The following is a 9,278-nucleotide window of genomic DNA, read 5'->3' on the forward strand; positions in this document are numbered from 1 at the left end:
GAGGCTTAAAGTTCATTGTAGTCACTGGTGACTGGTTCCGGAATTGAGGAACTAGTTTGAGGAACTTCAGCACAAACAAGAAGCCCAAACACCTCGGCTTTCCACAGAAGGCTCCTGACACTTGGAGGCAAGTGGAGGAGGCGCACAGTCCAGCTCTGCCCTTGGGCAGTGGGGCCCTGACCCTGGCCTCATTTCAGGTGCCACCCTCCATACCCTTTGCCGGACTTGGCCTGAGTGACCGGCTTGAGGACATGTGCAGCAGGGGTGCCTTTGACATGTCCCTTTATAATCAAGGTCCACATTCTTGTCCTCCTCCTGAAGGGAGAAAGGGCTTGGGACCTGCGGTATGACGGAACAGTCACAGAGGATCTCAGACCGGTTCCTCGGTAAAAGAGGGGGACCCTGAACCAACCGGTGGTTCTCTCATCCTCCCTCAGGTCAGCAGGGCCTGCAAGAGCGAATGTGGCTTCTGGCCTTGCACTTCCACTCGATGACAAAGATTAGCCAGTGGCCACCTTGCTCCAGGTGCTGTACCGATCAGAGCAGATGTGGTGGTGACCGCGACAGACAAGGTCCTTGCCCTCACTGAGCTTTCACTGCCATCCTGGAAAGGCCCTCCTGGAGTGCTGAACCCATCACTAAGCAGCCCTGACATGCTTTGGGTCTCGGCCTAGGAACCTGCCTCAGCGGCACCGAACCGCGGGATTGGTCAGCCTGGTCGCCGCCCTCCCTGCCCGAGGCTGGGACAAGGCGGCCCTGTCTTTAGTGGCTGGACACTCGTGATCTGCCTCTGCTCTGAGTATGTTTAAGCACCTTCCTACCCACAGTGCCTAAACGGCTGCACGGGACTCCTTTCCCCCAGAGTGCGGAAGTTTCCAGATTGTTCTCAAGCTCCCATTCCAAGCCATACCAGGCCCCAAGGTGAGGGAAATGCCGAGGGTGTTCCTGCCCTGACACCTGCAGGGTGGGGAGGGGGTGCTCTCCCTTCTGAGGAGTTCCATGGGGGACGGTTTGTGCTGGGTCGAGCTGGAAATGGGGGGCACTGGGCGAGGCACCCTCCTCACTCCTCTCCAGCACCCCCAGTAGCAGCTCACAATTCAACCCCCACAACCTCTCTGTGTCCACTCCACCTTCCCTCGCCATGGTGACCTACTTGAGGGTAGTGCCCAGTCATCCCCATCTTCACATTCAAGCCCCCAGCGGAGCCGGCCACGTCTGATACACTTGACAAGTGTGTGCCCGACCAAAGAGTGGCTGACGCACTTCGGAGAAACAGGAGTGCCATGGGCTCCGGGCGCCTGGCTGGCCCGGGACGCGAGTGTCCAGACTGTCCCATCACCTGAAGAGCTGGAGGGGACGAAGCCAGCTCCCTGTGTGAGGTGTCACAGCACGATGTACTGCGACTGCACCCCAGCAAGAAGGCCTCGTGCAAGCTGGCTGTGTAGCCGCCCTTGTCCTGTTTCCCACAAGCTGACCAAAGGACCTAGTCATTTCCACTTCCTGGAGGAACGACCCTTCGGAGCCAAATGACATCCGTCTGCACTCAGAGGGGGACATACGCGCTAGGTGGGAGGCAGCACACAAATCTCTGCCTTTGACATTGACCTCTACAAAGCTATTTCCGCCTCTCCAAGTTCAGCACTTGTCAGCTGGGACTGTTGAGCCTGGTCTCGAGGAAACTGGTCCATCCAACCAACTTCTTGGGCCAAAGGGATCTATTTCTAATCTCAGTTGGCAAAAGCATCCTCACTGGAGGCTGGCTAAGCCCCCCTGTCTTCCCAAGCCTCCCAGCTATCCCTGGTAGTGACCAGTAGATGGATTCTGGCCCAGGAAAAGAAAATGTCACTGTCAGCAGGTGGGTGGGAGGTGGCCCTCAGATACAACAGCTCTTTGTACTCACAGGGGCCACCATCCAGATATGACATCATGCTTTGCCCGCAGGGAAGGTCTCTTCACTGACAAAAGCTGGAGGGATCTTGCCGGGATGACGCTGACCCCTCTGGCTCTTCTGGCCACCTGCACGCCACTGGCCACATGTCTGCTTCACAGGACGAAGGTACGGAAGAGCTTCCTGGTGCCGGGTAGGTTTGTGCCCTTACAAATCAATCATTCACAGCAACCGAACGCCCACTTTGGGTGAGATACTGCTCGGTGAGGTAGGAAAGTGCCCTACAGGTGTGGGTAACCTTTGAGACTTCCGGGTAACCCTGCCCAGAATTGTGTTTTCTTATCAACCTTGACCTTCTTTTAGTTACATGAACTTCATGGCATAAGAGAGTGCCAAATAAATAGCTTTCTGTTTACTTTTTCTGAGACCCAGAGCAGCTGCTGCTGACTCCACCCTTCCCAGGTCTGCCAGAACTTGCAGAAAGGCCGAGAGTGATGGGGTCGGGTGGGGAACAAAGCAGGAACAAAACCCAATTCCTGTCCCGCGGTGGCACGGCCCAGTGAAAACGGCCTGGACTTTACTCACTTTCAGTCATTAACTGGCTTTGGGCAACTCACTGGGTTTCCTTGGGTCACCATTTTCTCTTTAGTGTTTTTAAAAAAAGGAGCGTGCAACCAGTAATTAGCACGTCCAGCCTGTAAGTCTAATAGCACTTCCTCGACAGAGAGGTTAAGGCCCGATGTCACTAACCTGCCCGGTGCGCCTGCTGGTTAGTCCAGACTGATGGGGTGTGACCGTGGGGCCAGGAGAAGCCTGCAGACCACTCGCAAGGCGATGCTAGTTCTCTCCCTGCGGTCTCAGTGGAGTGGAGCCCGCTCTGTGGGTGACCCTGGGCGTTGATCACAGACGTCCCGGACTACCAGCAGTCAGGCTCAACAATGACTGCCCTGAGCTGGAACACAGTCTGAGCGAATTCTTTGTCTCGATGGACACCTGGTCATGGCTTTAGTGGTGAGAGGGTCAGCAGAAGCCACAGCAACCGGACACTGGGAAAGGGAAGGCCAGGCGTCCCTCTGTGGCTCCTTTCTGAGTGGACATGGTGGCTCCAGAAGGGCAGAGGTGGCAGCAGGCTGGACTTCCACAGTCTCCACACACACAGGGTGTGTTCCAGCCTCCCTGTTCCTGGAGCTCAGGGAGCCTCCAGCGCAGGTGGTGAAAAGCAAGGCAGGTGGAAGCAGGCTGCCCAAAAGGTCTTGCACACCAGAGCGCGGTCTGCACTCCTCTGCTCTTTGCCAGGGGCTCCCCAGCTGTGTGGAGCCAGAGCTCTCTTCCTGCTTCTTGGCTGACTGTCATGGGAAGCGGGCCATTTCCACCCCCAAGGTGGCTGGACTCGGGAGGGCACCGAGACTGCTGATACGGGCTCTGTGCCCTGGATTCATCTCCCTGTCAGTGGGCGGGCGCTGGGAGCCCACCTTGGCTCCCGGATCCCTGCCTCCGATGCCCTTGGCCTGAAATAAACATGATCTTTGGCAGAGAACTTCTCTGCCAGGTCTGCTTAAGACTTCCTCCGCAACTGTGTTCGGTGAATAAATCGCCTGTCACCTCCACCCCTGCAGGGGTGACTCACCTTCCAGAGAAAGTACTCTGCTCACCTAAGCAAAGCTGCCTGGAAAATGACGAAGGCACCTATCAAATGCAGCCTGTGGGCCAAACAGCTACCGAGCCCAGCTTCAGACACACTGCCTCTCACCTCCAGCCGGAAGTCAAGTGTGGAGCTGCCACTCCAGGCCTGCTGGTTTCATTTTCATCTGAACATGATGCCTGACATCCGGTAATCTATTTTCTAAAAACTAGGTTCACTTTAGAAATGACTCTTTGGCCATTGAGACAGCTTCCCCAGGAGAAAACAAAATGTTATTTAAAGGGAACATCGTCCTGGTGGGAGCCTATATTTTTGTTTTAGAGTAAAAAGGGGGAAAATAATTTAGAATGTAACGTCAAGCTGTCTCCCCCCACCCCATGGGTGACTTAAAGGGAACTCTCCGGACCTCTGACTACAGGTCCAGGGCCCCCCAGAGATGGCACCAGTGAGAAGTCGGCATGTTTATGAGAGGGAAGGATGGCGAGCTGGGGCCTCCATGTGGTTGTGGGAACCCCACCCCACAGAACCCAAACTGCCTCCCAGTCCCCCGAACACAGAGGAACAACGAGTCCGTGTCGACTTATCTTCCACACGGCATTTTCCTTCTCCACCCCCTGGAGTTAAGGTTGGAACCCACCTCACCGCATGGAGGGACTCAAAAAGGTCCTGGAAAGGCCCAGCTCTGCCCATGGCTCAGAGCCTGGGAGGGCCGAGGGTGCCCAGGAGCCAGAATCACCAATTCTGACCAGGCAGAGCCTGGCTCAGCTGGAGGGTGGCGAGGGCAACGTCTGGTGTGAGACAGGAAGAGCTAAAACTTCTGGACAGAAGAAATGCCCCCCTGGAGGTGCTACTGAGAAAATGACTGCCTTGCCAGGCCGTCTGATCCACCCTGACATCATCTTACAGAAAACAGGTCTGGTCGATGGGGTAACTGGCAACAGCGACTACTGCTATTACTACCGCTCCTGTCACCGAATTGTTTACAGCAGGCAACAGCACGGCTGATAGCGCTCCTGTTCTGTGGCTTATGATATGCCCGGGCCCGAGCAGCGCAGCGCTGAGCAGATACCCTCTCATTTACTAGTCACAACAGCCCGATGAAGTGTTTCTGATTCCACGTACAGAGGAGGCACCCCAGGCTTAGAGAAGTGAAGTGATCTGCCTGAGGTCACGAAGAGAGTGGCAGACCTGGACCTCAGGTATGCCTGCCCTGGAGCCTGAACCCCCCTCCCCACCCCGGCCTTTGACACAGAGACAGCAGGGACCTGCTCCTCGGCTTGGGAGACGTCGTTTCCCAGCTCTGCCCTAAGGTCTGCAAAACGAGGGTGAGCAGGTCCATCAGGAGGATGTGCTGTTCCTCTCCTAGCGTTTTTGATCATTATGGATGGGTACGGATGAATAATTCATGACACATTAATATTAACTAATACGTACTAACATAAATAGATAAAGAAGCTACCCTGATTTAGTTACCTCCAAAATGGACATGTTTTGGGGAGAAAAACAATTTATCCTTTCATGAGTTAGAAAAAGCAGCGAACTAGATGTCAGGAAACGCGAGTTTGGATTCTGAGTGGAACGCTGATTTCCTGAGTAATCTCCTCCACTTTATTTTTCCTTACCAGGCTTTACCGTCTTTCCTTATATGAATATTGTGAGACAGTACAAAAAAGAGCTACAAAGTACCACTCTTCCTAATGCCATATCATTTCAAGGGATTTAACCGGAGGGCAAGGGATTAAAGGATACAAAGTAGCAAGAAGGGAGGAGAACCACCGAAGCTAGAATATAGAGAAGGGCGCCCAGGCCATCGAGGGAAGGTGACTTTTCTCCACACTGTCACTCGGGTGGTACGGCTGGCCCACAACTAAGGGCTTCCACCCAACACGCCTCAGCGTCTTGCTCGGCTCCACCGAAATGGTCTACTCCACAATTTGCCCTGCGTTTGGCCTTCCATTTCTAATCGACCGCTTTCGGCATTTCAGTCAGCATCGCCACGGCCATGCGAAGCCTTCACACATGTCTCCCTTTGATTGCTCACCCTTCCCCTGAAGATGCCGACGCCCACTCTTTTCCCTCAGCGTGCAGGGGCCAGAGGGCAGGCGGACCCTGAGAGACCCCCAAATCCACTTACATGGACTCGTGCCCCTCCCCACCAACGTCACGTGGGTGCCATCAGAAGTGCCCATAAGGCTCAGATGTTTCCCGTTTAACTGAAATACTAAAATGGGACAAACAGGAAGCATCAGACACAACTGCGGTAGTGACTTATTAATCATGAAAGCAGAATTTTAGTTGCATTTTAACCTTTTGCCAGGAAAAAAAAAACAGCCCTGAGATGATGAAAGCCGTTGGTACAAATACGCTGCCGATCTCTGCATCGAGCTGGCTTTTACTTTTAATTTAGAACTGAATTCGGTGTTAATGTTTCTTCACGATCCACCCAGAAAGACATCCATCAAGTGGACCAACATGAATCTGTCAGCTCTTCGTCACTGTAGTCAGGCCTGTTAGGAAAGCTCATGGGCTGCTGTCCACTGAGACAGGAAAAAAATAGGAAATTCGGAGTGACTTCACAGGCCAAAGTGATAAGACACTCTCAAGAGGGTGCCAACAGTGAAGAAAACGACCCTGGAGGTAGGCTTACCTCATTCACCTCTCTACAGATCTCTCACCCAACCCCGACCAACACGAACTGTTATCACACACCAGAAAAATCACAACAGTTGCTGGGAGTTGGACGGCCAATCAGGGCAAGCCTACTTCTCGACATTAAATGATATACAAACACTTCAAGCATATCACAAAGAAGTCAGTGTTCAACAGGAGAACCAAAATGAGGAAGCAAACCTCCATCTGTTGAGGCGAAACGGCCAACCAGACATTTTTGTTTAATAGATGAAGGCTCTTTTGGCAAAGGTCTCTTGTCTGCGGTGCCCCTCCCACAAACTCTAACAGACAATACCAGGGGCAAAAAAGCCCCTTTAAAACTGCTCCTTATATTCTTAAAACAGAAGATGAACTAAAGTTTAGCAACTGATCACTGCCTGATTCACGAAAGTGCTAGGATGTGCATACCTGGGTATGTATTTCTAAACTTAAAGTTGGAGACTATTACTTTTATTTTGAGAACTCCTGAGAAGTTCACCACACCCTTCAAAATAAATGAGGATGTCCCTCAAGGTATCTGAGAAACTCAGAGGTTTGCACCAAAGGAACTGACTTCGACATCACTTAAAAGACACCAGGAGTAAATCCGAACGCATCATAAGCAAGACATGCACCTGACCACCTTTCTCCCACGTTAAGAGCATAATTCCACACCGATCACTCCCCCCTCCTTCCTGCACCTAAGTGCCAGAATGTGGTCCTGGTCCAAGGTGAGGAGCCCGGGGAAGACTCCAGCGGCCTAGGCTTGAACCCTCACCCTAAGTCCGAGTTACACTGCCCCCCTCTCAGGTGCTTTACCTTTGAAACAAGACAGACTATCTATCTTATCACATGTATGCGTCTGAAGGAAAAAGGAGGTTACAGGTATGAAGATACGAAGTAAGAAACACATCACTAATGTTAAGATACCATCTCCTAATCTTTCAGAACGACCGTGTTTCTAGTCAAGGGGTTTTCAACATTTTTCCTGGAATAAACTTCAGACTGCTATTTTGAATTAGGCTCCACCTCTCATCATTTCATTTCACTTGCTTTTAGAGTTCTTAATCAAGTCACCCGTGTTCACTCTCTCCATTGAACAAAAACTGATTTCTTTACTCCATTCATCCTCTTTCCCACCCATACTCATTCCCCATTCCGTCATTTAGGACTGGGAGCAACATTTTAACTTTAATAAGGAAAAAAACGCTTTTAAAAAACATTACCCTGCACCAAGGAGACTCCTGGGCAGGTGAGACTCTCTGCACTGTACAAGCAGCCCTTTTCTGCCTGGTGCCTGGTGGCTGCAGGTTGCTAGGGGCCACAACGGGCTTCAAAGATGGAAATATATTTGAGCCGACAGATAAAGTCCCAAGTGGAGTGGCCAGAAGAATTACAGAGGAGTCAGGGGAAGCAGGAGGATGCTGCCAGTGGCCAGCGTGCTCCGCTCTACGCCAAGGGCAGGCTCTGCTCCTTTTCCCCGCCTCGGGGTGTGTGACCCGAGAACTTCCCAGGGAAGGCCAGAGTTTCACTGACAGGGGCTGGTGAGAGGACGCACGGACGGGGCGCACTTGTATATCAAACACCTTCCGCCCCGAGCTGAGAGGAGCCCCTATCCTACGGAGCACCCAGGGAACGAGGCAGGAGGCGCCTGCAGGCCTGGCGGTGGGGGCAGCTGAGCACTGGGGAATCGGGATGTTGGGAAGGGGAAGCAGGGCGCCCCCGCGCGCGCTTCTGGCGACTGTGTCGCCTGCGGGGGTGCGGGGCGAGCACGGCGTGAGATCGTGGCCCTGGCAGCGTGCGTGAGGGCGTGCCGGCCGTGAGACCCTAGGGCTGAGGGCCCGCGCGCGAGCGGACTCATTTGACCCGCCGCGCCGCTGACCCCACTATTCTGGGGGGGCACGCCAGGCCGCATCCCGGGCCCGGGCTCAGGGGCTACCCATCCCCAGTGCTCCCCGCTCCGAGACTCGGGGTCCCGTTCAGTCACCTACCAGCCGAGCGCCGATCTCCTCAAGCAGCGACTGTCGCGCTACCCTGGCCCACGATCTCCCGCCGCCGGTCGCGGACCGCTGTGCTCTGGGCCCACTGTGGTCCCGCCCCACAGTCGCCCCGCCCCGGCCTCAGGCCCCACCCCTTTATCCTCTTCCCGGCCGCCCCCGGGCCACGCCTCCCCCAGCGGCGGCAAATTCGCCTTGGTGTTCGTGCCTCTTACCTTTGGCCGCACCTCCACCCTTGGCCACGCCCACTTTACTAATCTAACCAATAAACTGGTACGTTTCAGTCCCGTCATACCGTCCCTAGCAACGATTGGCTAATGGGGCCTTGTTTCCAGAAATGGGCACTATTTCCGGACAATGTTTATAGTAGAGACAGTGCTGGCCGGACGGATTGACAGAAGGCGGAGGCGGCCGGGGTTTGGTCTAACCACACAGGCGCTCTTGCCTTCTGGCAGTTTTTTTTTTTTTTCGGGTTGCGTCCTTCTGGAGGTTACGGGAAGTAAGAATCACTGCGCATGCGTGGGCACTCCCAACCTTGGACTTCAGTTACCTTGGAGACAGCGCAGCGTTCTCCCTGCTGGGCCGAATTCTCCCTCTTTGCTCGAGGCCTTGATGGCTAAGGCAGGTGGGACAGACGGGTGGGTGCGTGGAAAGTGGTGGTGGTGGTTAGAAACATGTTTATTGAATACTTACTGGGTGCTCAGCCCTGTAGAATCCTTGAGCACTAGTAAGACAGGTTCTAGGTCCTGCCCTCGAGAAGTGTGGGGAGCCAAGGGCCTACACAGGTCAAGCCTATGTGTTGAAACCGAAATCTGATGAGAGCCGGTGGATGGCGTGGTGCAACCCCCTCCCACAGTCCGAGAAGCAACGTGGTGCCAGCGCTGCGTGAAGCATCACCTTGGTGGGTTCACAGGTTACAGAGCCAGAATGAAGACTGTAAACGTGAAGTGTGAATATGCACCAAGGTGTCAACAGTGTTTCGTTTTGTTTTTTTCTGAATATAGCAGTGGGGGCAAGGGAGGCAGTTAAGGAAAGTATGGATTTTTTTCCTATTTTTTCTATATATTTGCTGATCTGTATTTCCAATAGCCTGAATTGTATT

The 9,278-nt window shown here is 53.6% G+C and overlaps 1 protein-coding gene across 3 annotated transcripts in view; it reads right to left on the reverse strand.

Moving 5' to 3' along the window:
* MAP3K14 (mitogen-activated protein kinase kinase kinase 14) overlaps positions 1 to 8,264 on the reverse strand; it is a 38,219-nt gene extending 29,955 nt beyond the window's left edge. Inside the window, exon 1 of one of the 3 annotated variants that reach the window (XM_037162130.2) lies at positions 8,171 to 8,264. The gene's annotated coding sequence lies outside the window, so the exon portion shown is untranslated. Of the gene's footprint in view, positions 1 to 1,900; positions 4,083 to 8,170 lie in introns of those variants that run through there. The other 2 variants (XM_037162131.2, XM_037162132.2) reach the window with 2 other exon arrangements.
* Positions 8,265 to 9,278: the final 1,014 nt, after the last annotated feature.

The sequence above is a fragment of the Artibeus jamaicensis genome, unplaced genomic scaffold (genome assembly GCF_021234435.1).
Source record: "Artibeus jamaicensis isolate MK-2021 breed Jamaican fruit bat unplaced genomic scaffold, CSHL_Jam_final contig_2259, whole genome shotgun sequence".
Classification (NCBI taxonomy): domain Eukaryota; kingdom Metazoa; phylum Chordata; class Mammalia; order Chiroptera; family Phyllostomidae; genus Artibeus; species Artibeus jamaicensis.